This window comes from Balaenoptera acutorostrata, unplaced genomic scaffold (genome assembly GCF_949987535.1).
Source record: "Balaenoptera acutorostrata unplaced genomic scaffold, mBalAcu1.1 scaffold_748, whole genome shotgun sequence".
NCBI classification, from domain to species: Eukaryota; Metazoa; Chordata; class Mammalia; order Artiodactyla; family Balaenopteridae; genus Balaenoptera; species Balaenoptera acutorostrata.
Window position 1 is genome coordinate 24512 of NW_026645824.1, and position 19886 is coordinate 44397.

The following is a 19886-nucleotide window of genomic DNA, read 5'->3' on the forward strand; positions in this document are numbered from 1 at the left end:
CTGTTTTTCATTTCTGACGCTGCTAAATGTTTTAGACTTCTCCATTAGCATCATGTGGCCTGTCTGACTAGGATTTCAAGCTGCCAGGGCAGGACCACAGCTCTGAGTACAGGCTGGCTGTAGTTTTGTCCCTCATGATAAGACCATGGAATACAGTAGGAGAGGAGCGGCAGATACCTTGTCCTTTGTGGTTCCGACAACTTAAGTGCAATTCTTGGCAGCCTAGCTTTAGACTCTGATATGGGCCTTTTCTCGTATGATGTTGCAGGAAGCTTTCTCTTGCTGCTGACATGTTCTGGCTCCTTGGTTTACTCAGAGGAGTGGTGAAGGAGACATACCTCAAGCCAGGAGCCGCTCTGTTGGCCCTTATGCTCTACTTTCTATAACTTTGCAGGATTTTGGAAGAAAATGAGAATATACTCTGGAACTGGAGATACATATACCCACACATAGATTCATATATATATATATATTTTCACTTCTTCAGGTCTTTGTCCTCATTCCTATCATCTGGAATTGTTTTGAAAGAAAAACGCATATTACCCTCATAAGGAACTAGAGTTTAACTTCGGAAACTTATAACACATTTATAAAAGACACAAAGTGTTCTCTCTTTTTAGAACTGTTCAAGTGCAAGTCAGATTTGAGTTCAAATGGAATGAAATGCCTGTTTATTTCTGGAAGCAAGTTTAGTTATTTTCTAGTCCAGATTCTTTGTTTTACAGATGAAAAAATGGAAATCCAGGGTCTAGGAGGGTTAAGTGATATGCTCGGTGGTACATTTCAGAAGAAACAGAATAGGAAAAAGAATCCAGAACTTGCCAATTTTGGGTCTCACGCATTTTATCTCACACCGCACTACTGCCTCTGGGTTTAGAATTACAACAGTTTGGTTTCCTTTTAAACTGATGACTTAGGTTTTTGTTAAGGTTTGATTTACAGTTTAGTAAAAATTTAATACTTATGTTCATTTTGGGTTTTAGCAAGTCAGTACTATTCTAGAGTTTTATTTTTATTTTCTTTAAGCCTGTAATGGGCATTGAGGTCTCCCTGTGGTCTCTGGACTTCTCTCTCGGCTTTGAAGATTCTGCTGTTCCCTGCTCCATCTCAACTTATGCATATTCTCAACCACGGGGGAGTCTGGAACATGCCAGACATTATGGTGAGGCTGTTACAACGCTCACCCCGGTCTAAAACCTAAGCCACAGGAGACACAGACTTCTGGTTCCGCAGAAAGCAGGTGTTACAGGTAAGGAAGGGAGCATAATGTACAACAGCCAGATTTTAAACAGCTCTGCTCAGATTTCATATTCCCACACTCCCTCTAATTTACAGGCTTCTGTTCACAGGTAGTTTGAAAACCTATCTGTACCAAATTTAAATATTCAGTGACTTGCCTATAACTAATCATACTTGAAATTAAAAAAGCATGTGTGAACAAGCAATAGCACTAACTAGTACTCACAGGGGAATATTCCAGCTATATTACAATGAGACTTTTGGCAGTAAAAGCACTCAAGTACTGTTTCTTAAAATGTAAGGATTAGGTGTTCTTGAGGTAGAAAAGAAAAATCTATTCTTTGCAGATGGAGGGGACAAATGAAATGGATTCACTAGCAGAGTCACTTTTATGGAAATTTGGATCTGTACTGTGAAATTTTAGTGTTTAAACAAGATCAGAGGCCTTGTAGGATGATTTTTTAACATGCTGGATTAGAAACACCGGACAGAATTGATTCCCAGTAAAATGGAAAACGTCCTGAATTAAAAAGGGGCCTCAAAAAAAAACAAAAAAAAAGGAGCCTCACTTGGTAACACTTAATTTTCTAACATGAGTGCTCCAAACTCTTAATAACTATTTTAAAACACTTAATAATTTCATGTAAGATAAATTTTACGTAAGAATAAAAAATGGACAGCGTATATGAATTTGGTGAGACTGAGCATACAATGTGGATTTGCCTTGGAAAACTTGGGCAGTTTTTGAGATTATTGAAGTTGAGCGTCTGTTGCAAGATATCTAAGTGAACTCTCCCAAAGCATTTCCTGGAAGCATTTGCCCAACAAGTAATCTTCAAACAAACGAACAAACATACATACCCACCATTCCTCTATTCCGTGTAATATAATCCATGGACCAACAAGAATAAGCTTATTTTCTACTTGTACAGTTTTTGGGTGGTGCTGCTTTTCCTAACCTTCTCACCATCTGTCAAGAAATAACTTTCATTGCTCTCCAGCATCACTTTTAACAGCATCATCTTTCTTTTTTTTTTTTTTTTTTTTTTTAGCATCATCTTTCTTTTCGTCCTTTCTCCTTCCCTCCCTCCCTCCTCCTCTCCCCCTTTGCTTTTCTTCCCTGCCTCCTTTTTGTTTCTTTAAAAGGAATCTCTTTTGACCTGTGTTTTCCTCAAGGGTTCAATTGTTTTTATATTTCTCTCCCTCATAATACAGTCTTTGGGGATTTAAAAATACGACATAAATAGAATCTTCTGTGATTTCTCAGCAGAAGGGAAGGTATGGTTTGTATTACTTTCTCTCATAGGATTCTTTATGGGGTAAATATTTCCAGATGCCCCAAATCTCTTTGTTACGTTTACTATAAGAACCAACAACTCTTCCTTTTTCTGTACGGTGACATGATTGTGTCCTGGGATGGCTCCCACTCGTATCGCTATGAAAACAGAAGTTTCATAAACCAGAGATGAGTTACTTCAACTCAGTTTAATTCAATAAACAGTTATTGAACATTTACTGTGTCCAGGATACCATTGGCCATGGTGAATGATACATGATCCCTCCTATCAAGAAATTTGCAATCTAGTATGGGAGAAACTATGCAAATAAATGTCCAACCATAAGATGACTGCTACGGTATAGTAACAAGCAAAGATTTAGGAACTCAGTAGGTAAGCAAAATAAGTAGAATAGTAAAGATGAGGCTCTTTTGTTTGTCAGTATTTTACTTTAGCTCTGTATAGTTTTGAGATATGAAATGGTGTCATTTTACTTTACAGTTCTTGTTACTTTATAATCATTACCACGACTTTGTAGTCATAGCTCATGGGTAAGTTGCTTCACTTATGTGAATGTTATGGAGAGGTACTATGCTTCCGGTAGAGTCTTCTTCAGAAAGAGATTTATTGATTTGAGTTTATAACACTGAATTATGGTTTGGTAATACGTTTTACTTCAACTCGAAGATAGCTACTTTATCGATCCCGTGGGTAAACCCTTACTCTAGATCTGGGCGGTGAGCCCTCTCAGGATCAGCTGTCACACAGCAAGAGATAAGACTTCCTGGATCAGTTTTCTAAAGTGACAGGTTTATTCCCTGGTCAGGACAGAAGATACTCTCTTTCTAACGAACAGGCTAGACTTCTCCGTGTGCGTATTTGTTCCATGTGTTTCGGGGTGAGGATGGGGTTGAGGAGTCTACTCTGTTTTTATGGGGCATGAATCTGGCTTAAAAATGACAGAGCCCTGGGCTTCCCTGGTGGCGCAGTGGTTGAGAGTCTGCCTGCTAATGCAGGGGACACGGGTTCGAGCCCTGGTCTGGGAAGATCCCACATGCCAAGGAGCGGCTGGGCCCGTGAGCCACAACTACTGAGCCTGCGCATCTGGAGCTTGTGCTCCGCAACAAGAGAGGCCGCGATGGTGAGAGGCCCGCGCACCGCGATGAAGAGTGGCCCCCGCTTGCCGCAACTGGAGAAAGCCCTTGCACAGAAACGAAGACCCAACACAGCCAAAAATAAATAAATAAATAAATAAATAATAAAAATAAAGGAATTCCTTTAAAAAAAAAAAAATGACAGAGCCCTTTAACAGGGAAATTGCAGCTGGAAGACACCAGCAACTAAGTAGATCTGGGACTTGAGAAACTGTGCCTCCCTGGAGCTATCCAGGGTACTGAACCACTTCTCCTTATGTTGCCTTCTAACCCCGCGAAACAAACATTCAGACATTTAAAAATATCTAGCTTTTTTTTTTTTTTTCCTGACTAGAGAAATTCTTTAACCTGTATATTTCTGATCATTGTTCTTGCTCTAGTCTTGGCCAGCTGTAGCAGTTCACCTCTTGTGTCTTTTATTCACTAAACAAATATTTAGGTATAACCTTCTCTGCGTTGGGCACTTTTCTCATGGTTAAATTACTCAGATTGAATATGATTATTTTTGCCTTTTTGTGAAATTTGGGTTAAAGAAACAAATTTTATGGGATGCCTAAAGGATCTCAGGTTTTCAAGTGTCGTTTGAAGAACCTGGTTTCTGGTCCAAAGGTTGTGTTTGTTTACGTTTGTTTACAGTACTTAGACTAGCCCTTGGCATAAAATAGGCAGCACAGAAATTTTATTCCGCTGATGATCAGATTTATTTTGTGGAATTTTTTTTAAAATAAATTTATTTTCTGTATTTATTTTTGGCTGCGTTGGGTCTTTGTTGGTGTGCGCGGGCTTTCTCTAGTTGTGGCGAGCGGGGGCTACTCTTGCTTGTGATGCACGGACTTCTCACTGCGGTGGCTTCTCTTGTTGTGGAGCACGGGCTCTAGGCGCATGGGCTTCAGTAGTTGTGGCACCTGGGCTCAGTAGTTGTGGCTCGTGGGCTCTAGAACGCAGGCTCAGTAGTTGTGGTGCACGACCTTAGTTGCTCCGCAGCATGTGGGATCTTCCTGGACCAGGGCTCGAACCCGTGTCCCCTGCATTGGCAGGTGGATTCTTAATCACTGCACCACCAGAGAAGTCCCATTTGTGGAATATTTTTCTATACCATGTTACAAGGAACATATTTCTTTTCAACCTAAAGGTAAAATTCTTTGAAGAAAAATTTTGCTCTAAGTGCTCTAGACGCAACATGCACATAATCCTGATGAATGTAGACTAAGCATTTTGGGACACTGTCATATACATTAGGACCAAAGTACAGGCTGACCAGAAAGAAAGGGACCAGAAACTTCCAGCTCAGACTTTTCTATTTATGTATTTTCTCAACCATCTTTTCATTCTATTTTATTCATACTAGTCTATTCTGTATTCAGGTAAACAACCACCACCTGTTCACCCCCTCTCCTCCAAAAGAGGAAAAAAAGAATTTTTCCTTTGATGACAGCAACACATGACCCAGGAAGGTGGAGTATATTCTAAACTGTCCTTTTGTAATTCCTTGTTCTAAGCATCTGGCAAGACAAATTGGTCTTGACTTCCCTGGAAATGTTGGTTTCTTTCAATGAGTATAAGGGGTACAGAATCAACAGTGTTCCTAGTGTTCTCAAGACCAGTTATTGTATGGGTCAGTAAGGCTAAACCCTTCACCCCCAACCTGGTGTTAATTTAATGTTATTCTCAGTAAATATCTGAGACAGACTGAATTTGAGCAGAATATAAAGTATCTGGCTGAAATTGAATCAGGTTCAGTGTTCTAACATAGCGATTTGCCACTACCCACATCTATTTCTGTGGTATGCCTTTTTTTTTTTTTTTTTTACAACATGTACATTTAGAAACTTGGTAAGGTCCAAACTGTATCATAATTGACTTGAAAATGTCAGTTTCTTGGGATTGCCAAACTCAAACACTTTTCTTGGTATCTCAGTGAGAAATCAAATTTGAGGTTGAAGAATATTGACCAGTAAGCTTCTTTTCTAGAGATTGTTACTCTACCTTTGGTCATGGACCAAGTATAATTATTCCTATTGCTTTTATTTCCCATTCCTTAGGGAAGTGATAGGCACTTGTTTAGTCACCGGAAGTTGTGAGAATTTGTGGACCTCAGCAAAGACCCAAGAGACCTATGCAACAGTATTGTTTTCCTACTTATTACCCAGACCCAGTTTGTTTTAAAATCTATTTACTGATTCCACCTGAGTTGCATGACTTAGTTGTAATATAATCTCTTGATTTCTTGAATTATCTCCAGACTGGACTTCATGATTGATTTCTTTTTCGCCTTTGACTTATTCAGATGGAAATAGGTTAAACAAACAGAAAAACTTGACTATTATTCAAAGGCTGAAGGATTCCTTCATTACTTCCCTCCATTTCCTTGGGAATCAATACCATTGGCTGTTTTCTTTTAGTTAGCATAGTTTTGCTTGCTTAATATAATTAATATAGTAATTTAAGAGTTATATATACGTGATCTGACTTAACCTTCCAATTCTATGGTGTAATATTACTACTGTCATTTTATGTGTGAGAAAAGTAATGTTCAGGGGGAGTTAAGGAATTTCTAATGACCATAAAATTAGGAGTCAGGACTGAAGATTCAGACCCAGCTCTCTCCGACATTGGTCACTGCTTTTAATCACTCTTCTGCTTGCTTTAATATTTCTTTACTGCCCACATAAAGTGCCATGTCAGAATATAGAAATGGTTATTAACTGAGGAAATAGGAAATATTTTGATGTTTTTAGGGAAATTCAAAACATTGTAGAATAAAAAGCTGGACATGATTTCATTGGCAGTTTTATCGCGATGGCTTAAAAGAAATTAAGTTGTTCCTGAAGGTACCTAGTTTATTGTCGTGAAATATATTTGCTTTGCCTCATGCTGTATTTTGTAACATTTGGTCCTGGTAGGGTTTATTTGTGCGTGTAGTTTAATATAAAGATCTCAATTTTAACAAATACTGGGAACTATTCGGAGAAAAAGCCAAAACAGATGTGTTTTTACTCAGTAGTTTTTGTTTAGGTCTGAACCTTTGATAGGAATTTGTTCCACAAATGTGGTTATTACAGAAGATGAAGAAAGCCAAGCTGAACACAAAGTTAGATGACTTGTCTATTTAATTTTAGGTGATACTTGCCGAATGTCTTGAGAAAATATTTTTTCAACTTGTTTCAGAATTAGAATAGACTCTGTTGACATTTTATGCAAGCATATATCTGTTATTCCTTTTTAGAAATTCGAAGTAAATTCTTCTTATAAAAATAATACACAATCAATAATACACGACCATTTTCTATGAGGAAATTTTCAAATGAAAAAACATTAATCTCTAAACATCCGTAACACCAACCAGTTAATATGTTAGTATGTTTCATTTGGTTTTTGACACACGCAAATGCACACAAAACTTAACGTATAATTATATAATTTTATATGTAATTTTGTGTTCTAGTTTTCTACTTAATTAATAGCATTGTCTTATTTTGCATTTCTGTGACTTCCAGGGAGATATAATCTACTTTATTGGCCGGTTCTATCTAATTTGGGGTTCTCTGCTTGTGTGTATGGTGTATGTGTGTGTATAATTTAATATATATATGTGGGTGTGTATATATACACATATGTATAATTAGTTTTCTTGTTTTAGAGAAAGATGCATTGTATTCCTTTTAATACATCACAGCTTACCCATTTTATTGGGAAGACTTTGCACATATTAAAATCTGATATATTAGGACTAATCAAGAAGAGGTCAGTGTGACTAAGATGCTTTTTAAATGTTTTTTTGTATTGTATATAGCAACTGGAGCTGCTTTCCCAACAGAAATGTGAAGTAATGCCGAACCTGTGCTAATGAATAGATATAATTAATTGGAAAACTTCATCTGTTTTCCTACAGTGTCTTAAAGACTTTAAGATAATCCCTCAGTAATTTAATCATATCTCCTAGTTTTCTCCTTTAATGGTATTACCTAGCAATATTTTTTCTTTATTTTAAGATCATCTTCAGCCTAATCCAGATAGCCCTATTAAATTATCGTATCAAAAACCAACGATAATTTTCTGTACCTTTTATTTTCATAGGGAAATATTTTGAGATCCACCAGTGTGATTAAAAAATAGAGCAGGTGGAAGTGGGGCAAGGGTGGGAATTGACATCTGATGCAAGAGCCAAGGAGGAAACCATTGTTTTTACTCTGGTCAGGTGATATCATGCTAGCCTTACATTTCTAAAATTTGAGTATCTTTGGAATTATATTCAACTGCAGCAGTTGAAGTTGTAAATGCTTTAATGTTTTCAAGGCATGTCTTTTAGTGACTAAACTTTTCTAGTGCATTTATTTCAGTAAGGTTGAGGGGATTTCTATTGGATGATCTTCTCCAAATGAGATAAATATTCTAATGGTAGCTGTCCTCCTGGAACACATATCTCTTGTTATTAAAAGTTTTCTAAGAGTCCTGATGAATTTAAATGACTCACAGTAGCACAATAGGCATTTGAGTTAACCTGATTTTTAGCAACAACTTTTTTTTTCACTGTGAAACTTCTTATTCCAAGATGTTGGGGGAAAAGGGGAAAAACTACAAAGAAAAACATAAAATTTAAATGAACTGCCACTACTTAGATAAATCAGGGTCAACATTTTTTTTTAAACATGTTTATTGAAGTATAATTGCTTTACAATGGTGTGTTAGTTTCTGCTTTATAACAAAGTGAATCAGTTATACATATACATATGTTCCCATATCTCTTCCCTCTTGTATCTCCCTCCCTCCCACCCTCCCTATCCCCCGCCTCTAGGTGTTCACAAAGCACCGAGCTGATCTCCCTGTGCTATGCGGCTGCTTCCCACTAGCTATCTGTTTTACATTTGGTAGTGTATATATGTCCATGCCACTCTCTCACCCTGTCACATCTTACCCTTCCCTCTCCCCATATCCTCAAGTCCATTCTCTAGTAGGTCTGTGTCTTTATTCCCGTCTTGCCACTAGGTTCTTCATGACCTTTTTTTTTCCCTTAGATTCCATATATATGTGTTAGCATACTGTATTTGTTTTTCTCTTTCTGACTTACTTCACTCTGTATGACAGGCTCTAACTCCATCCACCTCACTACAGATACCTCCATTTCATTTCTTTTTATGGCTGAGTAATATTCCATTGTATATATATGCCACATCTTCTTTATCCATTCATCCGATGATCGACACTTAGGTTGCTTCCATGTCCTGCCTATTGTAAATAGAGCTGCAATGAACATTTTGGTACATGACTCTTTTTGAATTATGGTTTTCTCAGGGTATATGCCCAGTAGTGGATTGCTGGGTCGTATGGTAGTTCTATTTTTAGTTTTTTAAGGAACCTCCATACTGTTCTCCATAGTGGCTGTATTAATTTACATTCCCACCAACAGTGCAAGAGGGTTCCCTTTTCTCCACATCCTCTCCAGCATTTATTGTTTCTAGATATTTTCATGATGGCCATTCTTTTTTTTTTTTTTTTTTTTTTTTAAAGATTTTATTTTTTTATTGATTAATTGATTGATTGATTGATTGCTATGTTGGGTCTTCGTTTCTGTGCTAGGGCTTTCTCCAGTTGCGGCAAGCGGGGGCCACTCTTCATCGCGGTGCGCGGGCCTCTCACTACCGCGGCCTCTCCCGTTGCGGAGCACAGGCTCCAGACGCGCATGCTCAGCAATTGTGGCTCACGGGCCCAGCCGCTCCGCGGCATGTGGGATCCTCCCAGACCACGGCTCGAACCCGCGTCCCCTGCACCAGCAGGCAGACCCTCAACCACTGCGCCACCAGGGAAGCCCCATGATGGCCATTCTGACCGGTGTGAGATGATATCTCATTGTAGTTTTGATTTGCATTTCTCTAATGATGAATGATGTTGAGCATTCTTTCATGTGTCTGTTGGCAATCTGTATATCTTCTTTGGAGAAATGTCTGTTTAGGTCTTCTGCCCATCATTGGATTGGGTGGTTTGTTTTTTTGTTATTAAGCTGCATGAGCTGCTTGTAAATCTTGGAGATTAATCCTTTGTCAGTTGCTTCATTTGCAAATATTTTCTCCCATTCTGAGGGTTGTCTTTTGGTCTTGTTTATGGTTTCCTTTGCTGTGCAAAAGCTTTGAAGTTTCATTAGGTCCCATTTGTTTATTTGTGTTTTTATTTCCATTTCTCTAGGAGCTGGGTCAAAAAGGATCTTGCTGTGATTTATGTCATAGAGTGTTCTGCCTATGTTTTCCTCTAAGAGTTTGAAGGCATGGGAGAGACTTAAGTTACCCACAAGAAGATCCAAAGAATCATAGGTCTGAGAGTTTTTTAAGTGGGTATACTTGAGGATGTTTATAAGCTGAAAGAAAGTAGCCAGCAGAGGAAGGGTGTGAAGATCTAGGAGAGGAAATGATTGTTCTTTTGTTTTCAAAAAGCTGAATACTTATCGTGTGCCTGGCCTTTTTCTAGGATCTGGGGTTCACACCATCTGTTATCTCTTCTGCAAGGACAGTTCAACTCATCCCCTGGTGAAGAGAAGTCAGATTATTCTTTGCATCCAATGCAGGTGTAGGAACTGTTCTGTACCTCTGAAGGGACTTTACTTAACCAGAGTAATAAGTTAGAAATCAAAAGAAATTAGAGCTGAAAGGACCTTAAAGGCCACAGTACTTAATTTTGCCTAATATTTTACATTGAATGTAAGAAAAGTTTATTGCAGAGCCTGTTCTCTTCAGAGTTCCTTCAGTGAACTTTATGTCTTCAATCCAGTGGGTCTAGCTCGTAGATTTTGGCCTCCTCCTCAATTTGCTTCTTCATCCATATTACATTTTGCCCGGACTATGGCAGAAGCTCCTGGGTGTTTTCGCGGCCCCTGGGCTCAGTTCCTCTAAGTTGATCTGCCTACTCGGGTTGAGTGATCTTCTAACATAAAAAGATACGCTTAAAATAATGCTGCTAATGGCTTGCCCACACAGAGTTAGTGCATACTAGCCGCCCAGCGTGTGCTCTGCCCAGAGGCGTGTAGTCTGAACTGTGCTCGGCCAAGCCTCCTGGGGCTCTTTGGCCCTGAGGAAGGGGAGCTTTTTGGGATCACTCCCTTTATCTAATTGGTCCTTCAGCAGCGGGGCACCTTTTCCTAATCAGCGGAGGCACCCTTACTGAGCCAGTGGTAACCCCAGTCCTCATCACCTGTGGGATACAAGCCATGCTGTCTCCCAGGCTTGCTTCCGCCAACATCTCTATTTTCCTTTCTGTCTGTTCTCACACTTGGACCCCTGGCCTTTAGTCATCCCCACCTGCAGTATTTACAGTGCCCAGCAGGTGTCAGGCTTGAGTGTCTTTGCACAGGTGCTCCCTCTGCAGTTAATGCACCTCCTACTCCACCTCTGCATAGCCTCAGCTTTTTAGATTCTGCTTCAGGGTTATCATGAAGCTGTCACTCAGATATAACATTTTGCCTCCAAGGAACCTCTGTGCATAAAGGTGATGCTTCTTTATCTCATGTGATTCAAATTTTCATGTCCCTCCTTAATGCAGGCTTTAAGGGCAGGAGTCGTTTCTTATCCTTAGCACAGAGCAGATGCTTTTTTTTTTTTTTTTTTAAAGGTGCTTTTTAATGATGATAAAATGTATGGTTTAAATCACTCATTTTACAATAATTTTGCTTTAGGTTGTGACAGAAATAAAGTTTACAGAAGTCGTGTTCCTGCGATAAGAAATAAAGATGTGACCTTCCAGTTGTGTAAAGCTCTTAAATGCTGTGTAAGTGCGTCGGGTGCGCTAAGGACCCTGGAGCTAAATGGGCTAGTTCTGAGAGAGAGACTTAACTATGTTAACAAGGTAAGCCTTCATTGTATCCTGCCAACATTTGATAGTTGCTTTTGGGGCAAGCTAAACCAATAAAAGTTTAAACTTTTTCTGTCCATTAAAGGGATTGAATAAATTGGCCACTTTATCAGCACCTCATGCCTGTCACATTAATGGCTGAACTAGAAAATCAGAAGGATCAGCACAGGTTTTATTTTCTTAATCCTTACCTCAGGGTGGAGAAAGGTCAATCCCGAACTGAACCCCAAGTTTAGACCAGGAAGCCCTGGGGTTCCTTATAGTATCTCAGAAATATGGGAAAGTAGAAAGGAACGATAAAGTGTAGGGCAGATTAGCCTCATTTTCCTGTGAAGCTTGAGGAGAGGGAGGGAGGAGGTGGATGACCATGGACAGTTGGGCAGGTTGTGCACTGTACAACACCATAAATGTAGAACGTTTGCATATATTATTATGACAGCCTTCTGACAGATGGAAATGGTGTCTTGAGGAAGTACCTTTTTCTGTTTCTCTTAGAGAAGTGCTTCTCAATGGGGGTGATTTTGTCCCCTCGGGGATATTTGGCAATATCTGGAGACACTTTTGGTTGTCACAAGTAGCTGATGTGTTACTGGCATCTAGTAGGTAAGGACAGGGATGCTGCTAAACATCCTACAGTGCACATGGCAGTCACACACAACAAAGAAACAAAGTCACACATTGCCTAGCTCAAAATGTCACTAGAGCCGGGGCTGAGAAACCCGGGTCTAGAGGATGAAGGTGAACCTCCCTGTCTGGTAATTTTTCCCTGCTTGTTCTGGAGAAATGACAGCTGGAGAGGGAGTGAACCATTTCTGACTCTACATCCAATATGCTCCAGCAGCCTGTAGTACATCATGTACTCATAGGGCCAATGTGCCTGGAGGAACCCAAGGCTACCTGATGGCAGAGCTGTGGATCAGGGTGACAGCCAACATGGGAAAAGCCTTCCTGCCTCGAGGCCCTCGGTTCACCAGGCCCAGGTGTTTCTTCCTTCCATCCATGGGCCTCTGAGATGAACCAGCTTTCCTTGTCCCTCCTAAGCTTCCCAGGTTGTGAGTCCTTGCCTCTCAAGAGTGGGGCACAGTATCCTCAGGTTTGCTTTCCACACTGCCTCCTGAACCAGTTTTGGAAGGTTTGTGGATGATCAGTTGGGGGATAACAGGTAGAAAATTGAGACAAAACAGTGAACTCCGAGACTGGTGACTGGGTTCAAATTCCAGCTTTTCCACATGTCAGATGTATGGCCTTAGGCAGTTCACTGAACATCTCTGTGCCTTAGTTTTCTTGTCTGTAAGATGGGGGTGAGAACAATAGTGCCCACTTCATAGGGCTATGGTGAGGATCGAGTTAGTATTTGGCATGTATTTGGCATGTAGCAAACAACATGTAAGCGGTAGGTGTTCCAGGCCTCATTCCACGTTAATTTTTGTTATCTGTATGAGTTTGCTAGGGCTGTCATAACAAAACACCACAGTCTGGGTAGCTTAAACAACAGAAATTTATTTCTCACCATTCTGGAGGCTGGAGGTCCAAGGTCAAGTTGTCAGCAGGGTTGGTTTCCTCTGAGGCTCCTGAGGGAAGAGCCTGCTCCAGCCTCTCTCCTTGGCTTGCAGAGCGCCGCCTTCTCCCTGTGTCCTCACGGGGCTTTCACCCTCTGGGCAGGCCTGGTGTCTCTCTGTGTGTCTAATCTGCATTCCTTATAAGGACACCAGTCAGATTGGACTGGGATCCACCCTAATGGCCTCATTTTAACTTAATTACTCTTTAAAGGCCTGATCTCCCAATACAGTCACATGCTGAGGTACTGGGGTTTAGGGCTTCATCCTGTGAATTCCGTGGTGGACACAACTCAGCCCATGACACCTGACAAGGACCTGGTAACAACACCAACATGGTTCTAACCATGTTTAACTGTGATACCAGATGCAAAAAAAAGCCAGGACAGACCTTGAGGCCATTACTCTAAGTGAAACTAGAGGAAGACAAATACTGTATGATCTCACGTATGCGAATCGAAGAAAACTGAGCTCATAGAAACAGAGAACAGTTTAGTGGTTGCCAGAGGTGGGAGTAGGTGGGATGGGAAAGGTGGTCAAAAGGTACAAACTTGCAGTTATAAGAGAAACAACTCCTGGGGATGTAATGTACATCGTGATGACTATAGTTAAAAATACTGTTTTCTTTTTTTTTAAACATCTTTATTGGAGTATAATTGCTTTACAATGGTGTGTTAGTTTCTGCTGTATAACAAAGTGAATCAGCTATACATATACCTATATCCCCATATCTCCTCCCTCTTGCATCTCCCTCCCACCCTCCCTATCCCACCCCTCTAGGTGGACACAAAGCACTGAACAATACTGTTATTTAATTTGAAAGTTGCTAAGAGCATAGATCTTAAAAGTTCTCATCACAAGAAAAAAATTGTAACTATGTGAGGCGGTAAATGTTAACTAAACTTATTGTGGAAATTATTTTGCAATTTATACACATATCAAATTACTATGTTGTACACCTGAAATTAATATAAAATTATATGACAATTATATCTCAGTAAAATGGGGGGAAAAAAGGAATCCAATATCTCAGGTATAAAGCCTCCCTCCTCCTTCCCTCTCACATTCCCGGGAAGACCTCAGGCCCGGGTCTTACACCTGCCTTGAGTATATGCCTATAAACTGTGTCAGTAAATGGTAGGTGCTTCCCTTCCACACCTTCCTTTGCTCGTCATTGGAGAATATGCTAGAGCGACACTATAAGAGTGATCACATATCTCCGATTTTTTGGACAATCATGGTTTCAAAAGTTCTGTCCTCTTGTCCACCTAAGAACACTGGTATTTTTCATACTACAGGTTCCAAAATGTGGTTCAGAAATCATGGTCACGGTGCCTGCCATGCCAGGATGGCAACTTGGAGGGCTGGGGAGGGCGTGGCAGGTGGCAGGTGGGGAAAGCCGGCAGCCAGAAGGAGGAGAGGACAAAGAAAAAGACCCAGGAAATTTGTATCTCTAGAACAAATTCCCAAATAGTAAGAGTTTACTGTAGCAGCAAGTCCTAGCCTCTAGTTTACTGCTAAATCTAGTCCTCAAGGAGCACAGCAGTCAGAACATTTAATACAAAATTTCCTAGCTCTAAAACGGAAATATTAATATCTGCTTGTTGTGTTTGGAAGTTATTTCAAAAAGTAACGCTAATATCAAGAAAGCCCTTTATAAAAGAGCTAAAGGAACTCTGTAAGTATTACTTTTGTTTGTTTGTTTTTCCATCACTCTTCATAGCTGCCAAGCAGTAACAGCTGTCTTTGTACTGAATCCCGGAAGTGTCTCTGTATCCTGGAAGTATTGCAATGATCGTCTTCACACCTGCGAAATATTCCTGCACCGTGTACGCAAATGATTATGGCTCCGCTCTCGGGCCTCACCTGGGAGCTACTGCATGTGAGGATCAAATTGATACACATTAGGGCATCCTCAGCGGTCTTTGGCAAAGGCCTATAGATTACCTCGCTATCCAATTTGTTAACTGGACAGCAGAGCCTGAGTGGAAAGAACAATGCGCTCGTCAGTTGGGAGAAGCTCCTCCAGGTATCAACAGATACAAGCAAGGCAATCTCACTGTGCAGGTTGATTAGAACTGGGTTTGTATTTTGGACAATAAACTCTACTTACGATAGTCTCCCAGTCATTAAGTATCTCTGCTGTAAGAGAAAACTGGGGCTATTAACTTCTCCAGATAGAACCCGAGGGAAAAGTGATCATTTCTTTTCTAAGCAGAAGGGAAGGTTCTGCTCAATAAAGATCAATTAAACATCTCTGTTAAAAGACTGCTTGGAGCTGGTGCCAAAGGAAATTCCACTGTATTAACCCGTGCTCCCTCCAACCCTCCCCACCTCTGTAGCTTGCGCTGGGGAAAATTGTAAGAGGACGCTGGCTATTGTAAGCTTTATAAGGTGACAGTAGCTCTCACATCCGTGGCTGAATGATCTTTGATGTTGAGTGACTTTTCCTGCATTTAGCAGGGGTATTCCCAGAGGATGGCAGGCAAATCAAACGCTCCTCTGAATTCAGCTGCTAGCATCAATCATCCTCATGAGGGAGTAAAAAAAAGAATATAACAATAGGTACCGGGAAAAATGATATGGTGGTCTGAGCTAGTAATTCCCAGGATGCAGGAAGAGTTTTGGGGGCCCTAGAAAATCCACTGCATAAAGAAAACCCGCCACAATCTCCACCAGCATCTTATAGTTACCACCTCATTCTTGTCCTTTAAAATACAGTGTGCTTGTCCTTTAAAATACAGTGTGTCTTGTACATTAAAATACAGTGTGCTTCTACTCTCTGGCTGAGACTGCATCCTCTCATGTAAATTCCATCTGTTCTTGCTTGAGGGAGGGCAGACACAACCTTGACTTTATCCTCTTGATGAGAGTGATGTTTCATGGTGTTGGGAGGATTTTCATTGGGTCAATTGCCTGATTGAGACATAGCCTTAGTGAGGTGACAAATAGCAGGCATTAATGTCTCTTTTTTAATGGTATGATGAATGGTCTAAGAGAAGGGTCAGCAAACTGTAGCCAGCCGCCTGTTTTTGTAAATAAATTATTGGACCACAGCCAGACCAGTTCATTCATGAATTTTCTCTGGCTCCTTTTGCGTCGAGTAGTTGTGACAGAGACCTAACGGCCCACAAAGCCAAAGATACTCCCTGGCCCCGGCCACCCCTGATCTAAGACCGTTCCCACAGTCCTCTGATGATAAGAATCACCTGGATCATTTGTTCAAAAGACAATTTCTGGGTCCAGCTTGGAACCCCTGAGTCAGAATCTCCAGGGAAGGGGCTTTGGGAAGGTAGAGTGAACAAGCTTCCCGGGTGATTCTTATCCCCAGGGAACTACTGGTCTCAGGTGTGCCTGCCTAGCAGGTAAGGAGGAGGTTTTCAAAGAGGCAGTGGGGGTGGGGGGTTGGGCGGAGTTTGCCTTGGAGAGCACAGGCCTCGCGGTTTCACTGCTGGGACTGCATCCCAGCTCCGCTTCTCCCCGAGCTTCGCCACCTCAGGTAAGTTCCTTTTCACACTGTTTCCTCCGCTGAGAAGTGAGGGTCATGGTGCCCGGTTGGCAGTGTGTGTATATACGCTGAGAGCCTAATCCAAGGCTCGGTAGTGGTCACCCTCACTAAGAGGAGCAGCGCCATGTAAACACAGAAGACCCCGCTGTGGAAACATCTCATAAATAAGACAGGCCCAGCGGGGCTTTTCAGTAGTCCACGGTGTACAGCTGTTTTCCTCAGAAGGAAAAACTCCCTTAAAGGAATCTCCCATTACGTTCAGGACCGTATACGGCCCTTTAGAAACTCAATTCTCCACAGCATGCTGAGTATTGCAAGAGGTTATCATTGGCTGTTTTAGGATATAGCTGAGTTTGCAAAGGAATATTTAATTTCATGATTGAAAACTCTGGTACTTAGCACGAGACAGACATATATATATATTCTGTTTCTGAGGTTAATGTTTTTTTTTTTTTTTTTTTTAAAGTTTTACTTGATTTTATTTATTTATTTATTTATTTATTTATTTATTTTTTTTATTTTTGGCTGTGTTGGGTCTTCGGTTCGTGCGAGGGCTTTCTCCAGTTGCGGCAAGCGGGGGCCACTCTTCATCGCGGTGCGGGGACCGCTCTTCATCGCGGTGCGCGGGCCTTTCTCTATCGCGGCCCCTCCCGTCGCGGGGCACAGGCTCCAGACGCGCAGGCTCAGCAATTGTGGCTCACGGGCCCAGCCGCTCCGCGGCACGCGGGATCCTCCCAGACCAGGGCTCGAACCCGTGTCCCCTGCATTAGCAGGCAGACTCTCAACCACTGCGCCACCAGGGAAGCCCGAGGTTAATGTTTTTAAAAACTCTTTGCCTGACGAGATCAAGCAATTTCAGCCATTCGTGTAGCTGTTGAAAGGCAGTTTTTAGATGAATTGCCCATAAATCCTTGCAAGATACAGGACCCAATAATACTTCAGGTTACCAGGGAGTTTCATATTTTACTAAAAGGGGGAAAAAGTCAATCTTGAATCTTTTAGTCCGATGACCAAAGAATTGCTCCATTGATTTTGTTCAGCTACTCAGGTGGGTGTGCAGTTGATCCTGATTGGATCTTATTTAAAGTTTACTTTTTCTGGGAAGTATTAATTCGAATGTAGTATGGGTAATACTGGAATACTAGAGCCTCTTTAAAGCCACTTTACACAGCTTGTGTAAACATCCTAGGGTAGTTTCCTCTTAACATTTTCACAAATACAGAACTTGAGTTTGCTGTATGTTTTCCTCTTTTTAACAGAAGAGGGAGGTAAAGGCTTGGCTAAACAATGTACTTAAAACCCAGGCTAGAGGGAAATGGATTCATATTCTTAGAGGAACAGGTAAACAAGAACAGCATGAATTCTGCCAAGTATGATTTAGGTTTGTGAAGGAAGGAAAAAAAGCACACTTGGCAAATGAGTGTGGTTTGCTGATTTCTTTATTTTTAAACTTAGTTTTAAACGAAAGTACCAGTGAGACCCGAGAAAAACGAATCTGCAGAGGGCAGGAGGAGGGGTATTCTTCATTTTTATTACATGCAGTGTTGGAATCGTGCTGTGCCCTGAAACACAGCTGGATGAACAGGGTAGTTCAGGGTCTGCCTGGATTAACTCCTTAAGCAAATGTCTAGGCTGCCAGGCCGGCTGGTTGAGCTCCAGGCTGGTGGCTAGTGGTGCCGTGTTATACCTTTCCGCTCACCTCAAGGCGAAAACCCGGAAGTGCCGACCACCAGTAGCTGCATGTATGCCTTGTGGAATGTCCAATGCTGAGAGATTCTCTTAGGCTCGTGCCTCCTGTGCAGATGCTCCCCACACACAACCCCCCGCCCAGCTCCCAGAGTTCCCATGGCTCACACCTGGTGCCAGCCAGCAGCCGCGGACCTGCCTGTAGGCCCTCGTGAAGGCCTGCTGCTCGTCCTGAAAACCTGCTGCTACTCGAGAATCCAGAGGGGCTGCTCCTCATGGGGCGCCGTCTTGGCTAGAGGCTGCCTACATCTTCTGTGGGCTTTGCCTCCGTGGTTTCCAAGGGGGCAAATGGGGTCTGCCGGGCCTTATTTGACGGGAGACATGAATATCTGGGCTAGGTTCACTTCAGAGATTCATTGTTTTCCTGATAGGTATGAGTGATAATTTTTGTTTGTTTTGTATGTGGGTGGGGTCATGGAAATACTTGGGGATGGTGATCAAACTCAGCTGAACTGAGTTTGCTGTCACTTAGCAGTGTGATCTTGGACAGGTCTTTTAACCTTTCTGGTCTCCATCTGTAGAATGGGAATTATAATACTAGTCTCATTTGCCTGTGAGATTGTCATGAAGAGACAGTGAACTACATATACGAAAGTGCTTTCAGAATGGCAATGCACTCTGTATGCAGTGTGTGTGGCAGATAGCATCCCAGTTTGAATTTCAATGAGATTCAGAACTGTGATTAACAAGGCAAGCAGAGCCAGGATGGGGTGAGGCAAGCAGGGTGGGTAGGGCGCTAAGTGAAGGAGGCACTCCCTCACGGGGGTGTTTACATGCGGCTCTGAACCAGCAAGACGCTGAGAGTCAGTGTCTCCTTCAGTTTTGCACTGTAGTCACCCTGCTTGCCTCACCCAAACCCCTGTCCTGAGTGAAAGTAAAATACATGCCCATGAAAATGATACATGTGATATACACTTTTGTTGTAACAAAGTCCACCAGTACCTAATCAACCTTGACAGATGTTACCGCTGGGACAATTTCTGGGGTGTCTTTCCTGGCGTTTTTCATACATGTACAACCTTAAACTAGCTTTTGTTCTCACCTCATGGGCAGCACAGAAACATGGGGAAGAAACACCAATCTGATCTCAAAACCTCATGCGTGTTCTAGATCTTTGTCATGGGTGTATTTGTAGACTCTGGAGGGGTCACACAGCACATGACACGGCCAAACATGTTGAACCTACGTCACCCAGCTTTCTCTCCCGTACACCAAGTCTTCAGTAGCTGCTCCAGGACCTCCACCTCCCCCGTCTTTAAAAGCTCCAGGTATTTCTTTTCTTCCATCTCCTGGTTGGCTGGCTGGCTGCCTGCCTGCCTCTCTCATCCACTACTTCCTCTTTCATCTCCTCTCATGAAGACTAATCTGGCCATTTGAGGACTCTTTATCTCTCTTACTGTCTCCCAGATCAGTTCCATAAAGGATCTGGTGGTAAAAAAAGACTCCCCTTCAGGCATGGGTATGAGGGAGAAAGGTTGTCAGTAGCTCCATAGGTTTTGTTCCTGACATATAATATCCATATGTACCTCTTCCCGGCCCCTCCTCCACACTTTTGAAATGCGATCACGCT

The 19886-nt window shown here is 41.8% G+C and overlaps 1 protein-coding gene and 1 long non-coding RNA gene across 3 annotated transcripts in view; both read left to right on the plus strand.

Annotated features, from left to right (window-relative positions):
* LOC130706709 (ELKS/Rab6-interacting/CAST family member 1-like) overlaps positions 1-19886 on the plus strand; it is a 124554-nt gene that overhangs the window by 21525 nt on the left and 83143 nt on the right.
* LOC130706710 (uncharacterized) lies at positions 2641-18096 on the plus strand. 2 transcript variants are annotated; one of them, XR_009006869.1, is made up of 5 exons: positions 2641-2909; positions 5035-5124; positions 11331-11500; positions 14786-17005; positions 17382-18096. It is a non-coding gene; the product is annotated as an uncharacterized LOC130706710 (long non-coding RNA). The 2 variants fall into 2 exon arrangements; XR_009006868.1 differs by lacking the exon at positions 5035-5124 and having other exon boundaries at positions 17382-18094.